The 14,581-nt window shown below is 45.1% G+C and overlaps 1 protein-coding gene across 3 annotated transcripts in view; it reads left to right on the forward strand.

Annotated features, from left to right (window-relative positions):
- The window catches only part of PXDC1 (PX domain containing 1), a 110,027-nt gene that overhangs the window by 48,992 nt on the left and 46,454 nt on the right, over window positions 1-14,581 (forward strand). The gene's annotated exons all lie outside the window — the stretch shown is intronic.

Consider the following 14,581-nt stretch of genomic DNA (forward strand, 5'->3'; position numbering starts at 1 on the left):
GTAGTTGTTCTGGTGAAAACCCTGGTGGAAAAACTCCTGTAAAGTTGAATTTGTATAATTACTATGACTGAACTCCACAAGGGTTTGTTCAGATTGCTCAGTTGCTACCTTCACTGTATTCAAATACAGCACCTACTAATGTAATCCAGATATTTGATGATTGATGATAGAGCAATAGCTTTGAAACCCACAGCCAAATCTTTGATACATGTTTGGTTTAGCTGATGTATATAAAAGTCTCGTGTGCAATGTGGTTTGCTGACTGCTGCTGGCCATTCTCTAGGTGTGAAAGGCAATTTGAGAAATATTTGGTAGGAAACCAACAAAAATAATAAAAATAGTCAGTTATAAAATCAGCATGAATTCTCTCTCTTCCTATCATATTTTTTTAAAAAAATCCTCTTGATATTCCTCAAAACCTGAAATAAACATGAAGTTATAGTAATGTGATAATAGTAATAATGTGACTGCTTGAATAGCTTTCAGTACATTGTCAACTTGCATCAGAGAGTTTGTCTGTGGATTTTTTTTATACTGGTGAAATTAGAAATGTAGCTACACCAGTGCAAATCCAGATAGCAGACATGTTGCACTGCTGTAAAAAGTGACTTGTACCTTTTATCCTGGTTTTAAAATAACCCAATTCAAGGGGCCATAGATATTAGACAAAAGGCATATTCTTGCCATATTAGCAAACACAAATGGAAATTCTAGTGAAGACAAGGCAGTTTGAAGTTTTTACATGTGTCAAGGTAAACTCTGTGGGAGACTTGCATTTACCTGAAAGTTTATCTACACTTAAAGTGCTGTGAGACTTGTATTACTGTATAGATGGATGAATTTTCCTCACCTCTGAGTGCCATCTGTATAGCATGTGCCTCAGGGTCCTGCTGTGCTTGTTCCAGGAAGGGAGCAATGAAGCAAAATCTTCTAAGCTGACTAGAGAGACTGCAGGAAACAGCCTATCAGTAGGAAAGGCTGCAAGGGGCTAGCTAATCAGACGGTTGCAGGCTAGTATAAAAGGAGCTGCAGTAACGTAAGTCCTCATTTAACACTATAGACGTGTTTCTGAAAATGTTTGTGCTAAGTGAAAATGTGCTATCCATGGTCAATTTTCCCATTAAAAATATTGGAAAAGGTAGGGGTTGCATTTCAGGTGATGGTGGTAAAGTTTTTTGTTGGTGCTCGGTCATCAATGTCAGCATTAGATATCTAGCAACACAAGATATCTAGCAACACAAGTCGCTGTGGTTTGTTAAAACACAAAGATAAACACGTGAATGAGCGGAGGAGCGCTGTGACCACGTGTATTCATCCGCTCATGTGTATTACCACTGTTTTCACCAACTTATACCGCCGCACGAAGTAGTCCACCGCTTGATTATTTTCGTGTTATTTCAGGGACGGTCGTGTTATTTGAAAAAGTTCCCTAAAAAAAATCGTGCTATTGTGAAAATGTGTTAAGTGGGCACGTGTTAAATGAGTAATTACTATATAGCCACAGTTAGTTGCTGCTTGTAGCCTGACCAGTGAAGGTGGTGCTCCTCCTAGTGGGCTGAAGGATGGTATCACCACATATCTCAGTGCTAGGGAGGACTGGGGGGAGCAAGAAAGAGTTCCTGGCTTCTGGGCCTGAACATAGAAGAGCCATGAGATAAGAGTGGTACATTGATGAAGGCTGAGGCTGCAGGAAACTGGGGCAAGGAACTGCATGTGGTTTAGTTAAAGGGACACAGTGGCACATGGTTTCTATTCTTAGGGTCCCTTGGTTGGGACCTGGAAAAGTGGGTGTGTCTGGGTCTCCCCCTCCCCATAGGTTACAAGAGAAGTAGCCTATAGTTAGACAGCAGTTAAACCCCCATAAGGGGATCTAAACTGTTAAGAGGCCCAGCTGGGGCCAGAACATATCAGAGTGGACCAAGAATCTCCAGGGACACAGTCTTGGGGGCAGAGCCCTGGCCACGACCAGGACTGCTTAGAGCCTTTGTTGGACAGAAGGGGTCTCTTTGAGCAGTGATTTGTACAGACTGACTTTTTCACTAGAAACAGCCAGAGAAACTGCCAGAAGGGGTCACTATATAAACTGAGAAGTGCATTTGCAAGAAGTGGGTGCCATGTTGTTACATAACAAACGTTTGTAGTGTACACAAGCACTCAGCCTACTAACATGTGAAACAACAGCCTGCCTTGTGTTCACAAGGACTTTGCCATGATGTGGTTAAATAGTAATGTGTTAAAACCCCACTTTTTTCTCTAGTGAAGACAAGGCCAGTGTCACTAGGTACATTAGTATATAGTCCATCTGCAGTAGGGAATTACAATGGTGTACTCAAACTCCCACCCCCACAAGTTCAAGCCCTCAAGCACAGCAGTAAGTACAGGCAGTCCCCGGGTTACGTACAAGATAGGGACTGTAGGTTTGTTCTTAAGTTGAATCTGTATGTAAGTCGGAACTGGCGTCCAGATTCAGCCGCTGCTGAAACTGACCGCCAGTTCTGACTTACATACAGATTCAACTTAAGAACCCCAAGCTTCCCCAAGTCAGCTGCTGCTGAAACTGATGAGCGCTGATTCCAGGAAGCCTGGGGCAGAGCAACTCTGCCTCGGGCTTCCTGTAGTCAGCGCTGGTCAGTTTCAGCAGCGGCTGACTTGGGGACGCCTGGGGCAGAGCAGCTGGGGTGCTGCTGGGTTGCTCCAGTAGCACCCCTCGGCGCTACTGGGCCAACCCAGCAGCACCCCAGCTGCTCTGCCCCAGGCGTCCTGATTCAGCCACTGCTGAAACTGACCAGCAGCGGCTGAATCAGGACCTGGGGCAGAGCAGCTGGGGTGCTGCCGGGTTGGTCCAGTAGTGCCCAGAGCGGGTGCTGCAGGAACAATCCGCAGCGCCCCAGCTGCTCTGCTCCAGGGTCCAAAACAAAAGCCTGGTCTGCTGGGGGGGGGCACACTATCCGCGCCCCCCCCAGCAGACCAGGGACACGGGGAGCAGAGCAGCAGCGGCAGCGGGGTGCCGCGCCTCTGAGGCTTTGCTCTGGCAAAGTCTCAGAGGCGCGGGACACCCCCCCTCCCACGGCTGCGGCTTCAGTCCCGGTGCCTGTGGTCTGCTGGGGACCGTCCCCAGCAGACCACAGGCACCGGGACTCAAGCGGCAGCAGCGGGCGGGTTTCCGCGCTTCTGGGGCTTTGCCAGAGCAAAGCCTCAGAAGCGTGGGGAACCGCCGCTGCTGCCGCTTGAGACCCGGTGCCTGTGGTCTGCTGGGGAGGGTCCCCAGCAGACCACAGGCACCGGGTCTCAAGCGGCAGCAGCGGCGGTTCCCGCGCTTCTGAGGCTTTGCTCTGGCAAAGCCTCAGAAGCGCGGGAACCCGCCCGGTGCACCTGGTCTGCTGGAGATGGTCTCCAGCAGACCAGGGGCACCGGAGCAGCTTACGAACGGGGCTTTCTCGCCCCGGAGCTCGCAGGTAGCAATCCGCTACCTTGACCTCCCGGGCGAGAAAGCCCCGTTCGTAAGTGCGGATCCGACATAAGTCGGATCCGCCTAAGTCGGGGACTGCCTGTACCAGAAACAGTTGCAAGCTGTAACTGTCTTGACAGAGTATGGAAGCTGATTTTATTTTCTGCTTAGGAATTTCACCACTCTACCACTGAAAGGGCCCTGATTTACCTCCTGTAGTGTAAACTTGAATTTGTCTTGTGCGTTTTTAGGAAGATGCTCTCTTGCTCTTTGTACGCAGTCGTATTAAAATTTTCATCTCTCCCCCACCTTTGTATGGTGATAGAATTTACCACTGAGCAGTTACCATGGTAACCAGGACATGGCTGTTCTAGTAATGTTTATTTGAAAAATCTGCAGAAAGCAATCTCATATCTACTGTTGGATCACTTAGACAGAAAATAATTGTGCATTGTACCAATAATGGATGAGTGAGCCTGTTTAAAAGGCAACATGAAATGGAAAACTAATATGATTCTTCATTCTTGTGTCTTATTTTTAAATGTAACCCTTTCCTCCCTTAAGTCTTTTTGGATTTCAAATGTCACACAGTTGTAAATACTATGGTTCATGTGGTCTCCTTTGTAGTGAAGAATTAGAAAAATATGCAAAATATGCTACACTAATGATCTGTGAAAATTGATATGCACCCTGTCATATTGCCATGAAACTATCTGCTCAGTATTTTCTTCCAGATACAAGGGAAGAGGACAAAAATGGGAAGAACTAGAGTGTGTAGTGAAGGTGCTTATGCTGCATATTCCCTCCTCCCTTCATCACAAAGCACACAGGAAGCTCCTCTATGGTTTGGACTCTGACTCAGCCTATCTATACAGGACTTTCCTTTATCTCACACTACAGGCAGTCCCCGGGTTATGTACAAGATAGGGACTGTAGGTTTGTTTTTAAGTTGAATCTGTATGTAAGTCGGAACTGGCATCCAGATTCAGCCGCTGCTGAAACTGATCAGTTTCAACAGCGGCTGAATCTGGACACCAGTTCCGACTTACATACAGATTCAACTTAAGAACCCCAGGCGTCCCCAAGTCAGCTGCTGCTGAAACTGATCAGCAGCTGATTCCAGGAAGCCTGGGGCAGAGCAACTCTGCCTCGGGCTTCCTGTAGTCAGCCGCTGGTCAGTTTCAGCAGCAGCTGACTTGGGGACGCCTGGGGCAGAGCAGCTCAGGTGCTGCTGGGTTGGTCCAGTAGAGCGGCCGCTCCTCAGCGCTACTGGACCAACCCAGCAGCACCCCAGCTGCTCTGCCCCAGGCGTCCTGATTCAGCCGCTGCTGAAACTGATCAGCAGCGGCTGAATCAGGACTCCTGGGGCAGAGCAGCTGGGGTGCTGCCGGGTTGGTCCAGTAGCGCCAAGGAGCGGTGCTGCGGGACCAACCAGCAGCGCCCCACCTGCTCTACCACAGGCCCCGGGCTTTGCTCCACGTCTCCCTGGTCTGCTGGGGGGGGGCATTAGCTGCGTCCCCCCCAGCAGACCAGGGAGACGCGGAGCAAAGCGGCGGAGGACCCGGGCCGGACCGCGGCGCTTCCAGATCATGCCCAGGGAACTTGTACATTTCAAAGGCTGAGGCACCGCAGGGCACAAGGGATCCCATGCTGGTCCCAAGTTCCCTGCGGGCAGGGTTCTTGCTACAGTTCAAAGGCGGAGGCACCTTTATAAACTAATCAAATAGTTGATGGAAATCCCACTGACATCTGTTGGAAGACCAATACAGCAGTACACAGACAATCCAGGATGTTTTTGGAGAATGTTGGAGATAACTTCTTGGTACAAGTGCTGAAGGAACAGACCAGGAGCCATGCGCAGCTTGATCTGCTGCTCACAAACAGGGAGGAACTAGTAGGGGAAGTAGTGGTGGGTGACAACCTAGGAAGCAGTGATCATGAGGTGTAGACTTCAGGATTTTGACCAAAGGAAGAAAGGAGAGTAGCAAAATACATACTCTGGACTTCAGAAAAGCAGACTTTGACTCCCTCAGAACTGATGGGCAGGATTCCCTGGGATGCTTACATGAACAGGAAAGGAGTCCAGGAGAACTGGCAATATTTTAAAGAAGCCTTATTAAAGGCATAAGAAGAAACCATCCTGATGCACAGCAAGAAAAGCAAATATGGTTGGCAACAGATTGGCTTATCGGGGGCATCCATGGTGAGCTTAAACACAAAAAGGAAGCTTACAAGAAGTGGAAACTTGGACAGATGACTAGGGAGGAGTATAAATATATTGCTCAAGAATGCAGGGGAGTTAGGAAGATGAAAGCGTAATTGGAATTGCAGCTAGCAAGAGATGTGAAGGATAAGAAGAGAGATTTATTCAGGCATGTTAGAAATAAAAGGGTTATCAGAGAGGGTGTGGGGCCCTTACTGGATGAGGGAGGTAACCTAGTGACAGATGTGAGAAAAGCTGAAGTACTCAATGCTTTCTTTGCCTCTGTGTTCATGAACAAGGTCTGTTCCCAGACAAATGCACTAGGCAACGCAGTATGGGAAGGAGGTGGGCAGCCCTTGGTAGGGAAAGAACAAGTTAGGAACTATTTAGAAAAGCTAAACATACACAAATCCATGGGCCTGGATTTAATGCATCCGAGGGTACTGAGGGAGTTGGCAAATGTCATTGTGGAGCCTTTGGCTATTATCTTTGAAAACTCGTGGAGATCAGGAGAGATCCTGGATGACTGGAAAAAGGCAAATGTGCCCATCTTTAAAAGGGAAGAAGGACAATCCAGGGAACTACAGACCAGTCAGCCTTACCTCAGTCCCTGGAAAAATATTGGTGGTGGGGGGATCCTCAAGGAATCCATTTTGAAGTACTTGGAAGAGGGGAAAATGATCAGGAATAGTCAACATGGATTCACGAAGGGCAAGTCGTGCCTGACCAATCTGATTAGCTTCTATGACGAGGTAACTGGCTCTGTGGATATGGGAAAGTCGGTGGATGTGATATACCTTGACTTTAGCAAAGCTTTTGATACCGTCTCCCACAATATTCTTGCCAGCAAGTTAAGGGAATATGGATTGGCTACATGGACTGTAAGATGGATAGAAAGCAGGCTAGACTGTCGGGTCCAACGGATAGTGATCAACGGCTCGATGTCTGACATGGTTCACTACAGGTGATCTGCAGCTGCTTTAACCATCTGCCAAGTGAAAGCCATGAATAATCATAATCTGAGACCATAGCTGCTTGATAAAGAGAGCACTAAGTGAGTGTTTACTGGTGACATTAGTCACCAAGTAGAGCCTTCTCCAGTGTGTGGGTCATGCCACAGATCACTACTCTGCAGAGCAGGCAGACTGTAGTAAGTTTTATTCCTCACAATATGACTTGATGTGTGCATGGGTATCTGGCCATACAGATCTGATGGCAGGATCTTGGCCTTTGATGGCTCTGACTATCTTTCAGTGCCACAGTAAAAAGCTAAAGATGGTGTATGGCAAGAACTCTGCCTATAGATTATAATTGATTTCACTGGTAGCTTTGTATGTGTATCTATGGGCAGAATTCAGCTCTATGTTGGAAAATATCCTCCATCATACATGACAGACATGGTTTCAGCTGTTCTGGATGCAACATGGGACGTCACCAGAAAAATGCAGTAAGGAGGCTGTAGTTGTTGAAAGCAAAGGGCTCATCTAGTTGCTAAGCAGCATTTCTGCAAGGGCTACTTGCCAGTGCTACAGTCACAGGTTTTGTCTACACTTAACAGTTTAAATCACAGCCGCGGCAGTGCTTTAAATTGAAAGTATGGCCATCGTAGGAATACTGGGGGAGAGATTTCCCAGAGCTCTGTGTAAACCACATCTATGAGGGGAGTAGCTAACAGTTTTGGGAGAGTGGCACCCAGCACTGTAGCCTAGTTCACACTGGTGCTTTACTGTGCTGTTACTTGCTGGGCTCAGGGCTGTTTTTACTACACTGCAGCTTTATAGCTCAGGGGTGTGAAAAGTGCCAGTGTGAAATTTCCTTGCCCCAAAGCTACTCCATTCCCTGCTTCTACCTGACCTTGAGTTTCTTATTTGGGGATATTGTTTTGGGAGGTGTTAAAAGGCTGCCATCCATTGGTTATGTGATCTAGAAATAATTAGAGGTGACTGAAGTTTCTAGCTCTGCCTGGGGGCTCCCATTTCCTCCTAGTTGTATGGCTTTTGCCAAAGTTAACAGGGTTCTGTCTGCAATGTCTAAAACACTGCCTGAAAGTTGAGGCAGTATGTGATACAGCATTCTAAAGGTCTGACATATATCCAAAGTGAAGCAATATCCAACTGAGTGTAAGACCCATTTTCCCAAAGGGGAAATGGACTCTCAGAGCAGGTAAGTTGCCCAATGTCACATAGGAAGTCTGTCATGAAGTGGAGAACTGAATGTGAATCTCTGAAGACCCAGACTAGTGCTCTCACCTTTGGACTAATACCTAAGGATATCATAGAGTAATACCAGCCTTCTCATCATTGTTGAAGATGAGCCACATCCACTTTGATTTAATTAGCACTGATGTCAGACTTCCATCTCTGTATCCCTTCTTTCTTTCTCCTCTGAGAAAGGGTATGTCTACACTAGCCCCCTAGTTAGAACTAGGAAGGCTAATGAGGGCGACCAAAATTGCAAATGAAGCACGGGATTTAAATATCCCGTGCTTCATTAGCATGTTCCCGGGCGGTCGCCATTTTGGAAACTGACTAGCCCAGAGCTTCATTTGCAATTTCAGTCGCCCTCATTAGCCTCCCTAGTTCGAACTAGGGGGCTAGTGCAGACATACACGAAGTGAGTTGTATATCTCACAAGCCTATGCCCTAGTACATTTTTTAGTCTTTGAAGTGCCACTGGGCTCCTTGTAGCTTTTTAATTGTAAATCTCAGTGCTCTCTACATAGGAGGTAATTATCCCCTATTCTAGACATGCTGATATATTATTCTATCATTATTTTCTTCCACTGACTAAGCTTTGTTTTCAGATATTTGGTATCTTTTAGTTTCCAGGAAGAAAAGTACAAATGCTTAGCATTAACTTTCCCCTCTATAAAATATCCATTTGCCCCAGCAGAACACTTGCATAAATATTTGATTCAACATTTATTCTCCCCCTGAAAAATTAAAAGGGCTTGAATTTTCAGAAGAGCTGAGGACTGGCAGCTCCCATGGAATTCAGCTGGAGTTGCAGCAGCTCTGTAATTCTAAAAATCATGCTCTGAAGTTGATCATCATCTAAATGCAGGAAGGTCAAGATAGTCTTCCATGTAGGTTTGTAATTCCTGTAGGGGCTCATGAAAATCCATCTTCACTGAATGGCAACGTAATTAACTTATTTAATTCTATAGGTCATATTCATCACTGCTTTTGGGCCTGAATCTGATCATATTCCATACCAGGTTTATACCAGTGTAACAGTTGGTCTCAATCAATGTATGTGAAATCAGAATCTTACACCAGGAATAAAGCAGGGCCCCAGTACATTGTGGAATAGTATACATGTGATATTTAATTATTGTTATCAAAGGTATAATAAGACTGAAAAATAGCTAATGACAAAATTAAAAAAATCAAACCTAAAATGACCTGTCAGGTCAAACAGTGACCAATCATGAGCAGACAACAGAAAATATCTACAATCTAAGGATTTCTAACTCTCAGACCAGAGTATTTACTACTGCCACAAGCAGTCTGGCTCAAGATATTAGCTTATGTCTCTTACTTCCTCCTTGAGCAAATGATACTCAGTTCACTTCCAATTGAGTAAACTGCATCCTGAGACCTCACCTATTATTAATTTGGTCTATATACTAACATGTACCTTTGTAGAAGCAGGTTTTTTAAATTAACAGGACCTAAAATATTGCCCATATAAGTGGCTCTGTCACTGGTATGATTGGTATGGAGAATTTGCAGACAATTCAGATGTGTAGCTTGTTTAACCATAATATTGAAAGAAAATGCAACTTCTGCATAGAGTTCCAATGCAATAGGCTAGAATGTTGGATCCTAAACTTCCTTCTTCTTCACTTGCAAACAGGTTAAAAAGTGTGGTCATACTCTGGCATTTCTGACTTTGTTTCAAAAGAGTGGACACATGGTTGCATTTGGCACTGTAAAATTACACAAAGATGGAAAACACCCTCTTCCCCACACACACTCACTTCTCTAACTGCATATATCCTTAAATTTTTTTATATGGAATACAGATGGCTCCATTAAAACATTAGCACTGTGCTTAAAGCATAATGTTCTATCTTAGGTAGAAGAGAGTAAATTAACAATGTAACTTTCTGGTTCCATAGAAATAATTTTCCCCTCACTGAGAAGGGAATAGAAATTTTCCATATACAAATAAAGAGCTCAACATGGCTCCTGGATTGGAGTAGAAGTACAGCAGTATGTATTAATGCCCCATGGGACAATGTCACCTGCTGATATAGAAAGAAGCCTGAAGTATTAATGGGGGTGGGGGTGGGGCGGAATGGATCCTTTCGTTGCCAAACAAAACTGAGATTTGGATTTGTCACTCTTCCAAGCTGAACCTTTTTGAAATATTTGGGGTGCCGGTGTAGACATGAACAGGAGGAGCAAGCTGGCATGTGAAGCTGGCAATGCAATATTCTTTAGGATATATTAATATTAGACTATGATGGCTAAGTCAATGATGTAAAAGTCAGATATTTCTGCCCTTTTCTCCAGAAAATAAAGGGATCTTTCAATCTCCATATATTTGAATGTACAATTTTGCGAGCTTCTCACAAGTGCATATAAATAAAAATTGGGGCTGATCAAAAATGCCCCCCAAAAAGCTCACAAAATGCATCATTTCAAGAGTCTTTTTTTAATATTTTTAAAATTTCAATCAACTCTAATAAAAATCTAAAAGCTTAATTTTCCCCCTCCGCCCCCCATACCTAAAGGTTTATTCTTCTCTGAAGTATGAGAGTAAGAGGAAGGAAGACTAAGATGATGATGATTCATGTTTGGTCAATGTGCCAGGTTTGAAATGCCTTCGTTTATAGCTCTGGAAGCACTGTTTTAAATCTTGGCTGGGTCAGCTCAGCCCTTCATCACACTGAGTCAAGCAAATTAAATTCCAATAAGCTTGTTGGGGAGAAGTTCATGTGGTTGTTCTTTGTTTTGATGGGACCTTGAAAACGAAGCACTTTAGAGCTGGATCCAAAGCTCCATGAAGTTGGTAGACTCTAGTTAGCGTAACAAGGGTTCTGACTCAGTCCCTTGGTTCAGGACGTTATGGTTCCAGATTTTATGGACTGTATCCTAACAGTAGGGTAGTCCATAAAATCTTGAACCATAATGTCCTGAACCAAGGGACTGAGTCAGAACCCTTGTTAAGCCTCCATTATTTGTAGGGAATGGCTATCCAAAATATGGCTTCACTTTGGGCAGTAAGTGTAGTCCATTAAGGCACTACTTGCTTTTAATCAAGTGAAGTTTGCGAGATTAGATCCATAGTTAATATTGTGTAGGTAGAATCCATAGGACCTGTCTGTGCAAACCCCTGCTCACAGAAGTATTGACTTCATTAAATGTATGATTCCTTCAGATTTAAATGGATTTGCTTGTAGAAAGTATTGGGATTTTCGCATCTGTGAGAGGAATCCATTTGCTAGAGGACTGATAAAGGAGTGAAAAGTATCTCTGGATAATTCTGAATTGCGAGTGGTTTTTAGACTTGGATTGCCTCTCTCCATTCCAAATGGAAAAGATAGTTACTTCTGAATTCTAAATGATGGGTTGTGTAACCGTGTTCATAGGGGTATAATAGAATTTTTATTTATAAAGCAATCTTCACCACAGAAGTGCTCACGGCGCTGTATTTAAAAAAAATTACATACACTAAAAAATGCAGTCCCAAAACCCCAGCTTCATAAAATATCAAACAAGTGGAAGAAATTTAGAAGGTCAGAATAGGAAAAGTATGGAAGAAAAGATGAAGATAATATGGCCAATTGATCATATTAAAAGCACATTTCAGGGGGAAAATGAGGTATTTTTGAAGTGGGGAGTTGAAACAACTCAATATTTAAGGGGCCAGAGCTCTATATACACTAATGGCCATCCCAGCAAAAGCACAATCACCGGCTGAAGCTGTAATAATGTATCTTGAAAAGAGGTGTGTGAGACTGTGGCTACCAGTCAGATAGGGTAAAGGATATAGCCTATGTAGACAGAGCCTGCAGTACCTGTGTCTGTTATGGAAAAGAAGCCAATCAAAGGAAACTAGAAAGTGTTATTGGGTCACATTGCATCCACAAAAGGCAGGCTGCACTTACAGACATCTTTATCTGTGCACCCACAGCTGAACGGTGGATATAAAATGAGTGAACTACATGACCATGTAGGTAAATCAGGCAAGAGGTGCAAAGGTGGAAGGACACTGATTTTTTTTTTCTTCAAAGGCAAAAAATTTAAGTGCAAGTTTGCAAATGCCAGTTATACCAATAAAAAAAGAGGCTGGGATCTTTCATATATAAACTCAAAACAAGTCACTACTTTTAATCCTTAAGATTTCTATCAATGTGTACCTACCCCTAGTGTTTCTAGGGGTTTGTCGATGCATGGATTTATTACTGCTAATAAATCCACATGTGGACACACTTCTTCCAGAATAAGAGTGTGCACACCTTGCTTTTAACTAGGAATGACTCCAGGATAAGAGAAGCGCTAAGGTGTCTATTATTGTGATCCACTTGGTTGAATTGATGTCTGGTCACTTTAGGACACTTGTAGAAAAACATAACTTTGTATGTTGCATAGTGTATCTATCAGAGGAACTCAATGTTGCAAAGAAATCAGACATCTGTTGGCTGAATATTTGAAGACTGCATGATTTTGACCAAAAATTAGATCTATATGTTTAAAACTGGATTGGTCAGAGCACGAACCAAACACTGAAACACAAGAAGGTATTCTTCTGCGCAGCATTATACAATTAGTTAGATGGTATTGTGGTAAGGTTTTTCCCATCTTCAAAAGCATCATGCAGATTGTGGAGATACAATAAGGTACCTGATGGATCAATGGTTAGATAAAGCATTCCCAGTCTTTTATCCCTGTTAGTGCAACTTAGTTGTTCAGAGTGGGATTCCTGCCTCTCTTGCAAAGGATGAATTTTTAATGATCTTCTGTTATTATCCATCATGTCTTTTTAGTAATGAGAGAAGGATGCTTGATGATCAAATTAGATTAAACCATTTACTGTAACAGCATCTCATCAAGCTTATAATTTACATTATGTAATAAGCAAAACACCAAACCGAAACTCTTTTCATTTTATATGCAAGGGCTGTGTCTCCATTCAACAAAGTATAGCTACAGTTTTGATTATTTTTATCTAATACTATAAACTCAGTATATGCTAGCTAGAAACTAGGTCACAGCAAGAATGAATTAATTTGTAAAAGAAATGAGCTGTGATGACTGGAAAAAAAATTTCAAAGTACAATAAATAACTAGTTGACAAGCAGGCCTCTTCCAACTTGGACAGGGCTGCTAATGCCAGTACCAGTGTTGCTCCCCTTCACCTTGAACAATGTTCATTATTAAAATCCAATAAATTAGTGACATCAGTTTTTCCAGTTGAGGGCTTCATGCCCAATGTGGCTGCCTCCCAGAAGAAATTAATACAATTTTTGTAAATTGTTGATTAATTACCTTGGATGGGGAAAGTAGAGATCAAATTTGGGGATTCTTTTGCTTTACCCCATATCCCATAAAAATGGCACATACCAAATTTCAAGATTTCCGCTGAATAGGAGCATGAAAGTTATTTGGACCATCCAGTCACCCCACTATTACTTTCTGTACTTGGGTGTCCATCTTCATTTTTATTTCCTTTCCTTTCAGCCTGCAGGTACCATGCAGGCTACTACATGCCCGAACCCTCTCTTCCCTTCCCTGCAAGAGACTCAATGCCATCCTTACTCCCTGATCTGTCACTAAGTGCTGCTCCCCCATGGATCTCCTCTTCATAGAAGTCTTTAGCCTTCATCCTCTCAAACAACAAAACAGTCACTAGAGCGGAATATACCAAATATCTGGTTTCCACTTCCACAACGGGATGGTGGGGATGACCTAGAGTTCTCCCTGTCCCTGGATTTTCTTTAATGTAAAGTAAAAAACTGGTTAGGTATACAGGCAGTCCCCGAGTTACGGGGATCCGACTTACGTCGGATCCGCAGTTACGAACGGGGCCCTTCCTCTCCCTGGTCTCCAGCAGACCAGGGAGAGGAAGCAAAGCGTCGGAACACGCGGGCAGCGGACAGGGCTTGGCTCCGCGGCTTGGCTCTGCTTTGCTCTGCTTTGCCCCCCCCCCGTCCCCTCCCCCGTCCCCCTGGTCTGCAGACCAGGGGGACGGGGGGGGGGAGGGCAAAGCAGAGCCAAACCGCGGAGCAGCGGCCAGCTGACAGCCCAGACGCGTCTGGGCTGTCAGCTGACTGCGTGCTCCGCAGCTTGGCTCTGCTTTGCTCTGTTTTGCCTCCCACCTCCCCCTCCTCTTCCCGTCCCCCTGGTCTGCAGACCAGGGGGACGGGGGGGCAAAGCAGAGCAAAGCCGCAGAGCACGCGGGCAGCGGACAGCCCAGACGCGTCTGAGCTGTCCGCTGCCCGCGTGTTCCGCCGCTTTGCTCCCCGTTCCCCTGGCCTGCAGACCAGGGGGACGGGGAGCAAAGCAGAGCAAAGCCATGGAGCCCGAGGGCAGCAGGACAGCCACGGCGCATCTGGGCTGTCCCGCTGCCCCCGTGCTCCACGGCTTTGCTCCGGACACCTGTGGTACAGCAGCTGGGGCGCTGCCAGTTGGTCCCATAGCGCCGCTCTGGCCCAGTTTCAGCAGCGGCTGAATCAGGACGCCTGGGGCAGAGCAGCTTGAGTGCTGCTGGGTTGGTCCAGTAGCGCCGAGGAGCGGCAGCGCTACTGGACCAACCCAGCAGCACCCCAGCTGCTCTGCCCCAGGCGTCCCCAAGTCAGCCACTGCTGAAACTGACCAGTGGCTGACTACAGGAAGCCCCTGCCCCAGGCTTCCTGGAACCAGCCGCTGATCAGTTTCAGCAGCAGCTGACTTGGGGATGCCTGGGGTTCTTAAGTTGAA

Source organism: Pelodiscus sinensis, chromosome 2 (genome assembly GCF_049634645.1).
Source record: "Pelodiscus sinensis isolate JC-2024 chromosome 2, ASM4963464v1, whole genome shotgun sequence".
In the NCBI taxonomy this organism is placed as follows: domain Eukaryota; kingdom Metazoa; phylum Chordata; order Testudines; family Trionychidae; genus Pelodiscus; species Pelodiscus sinensis.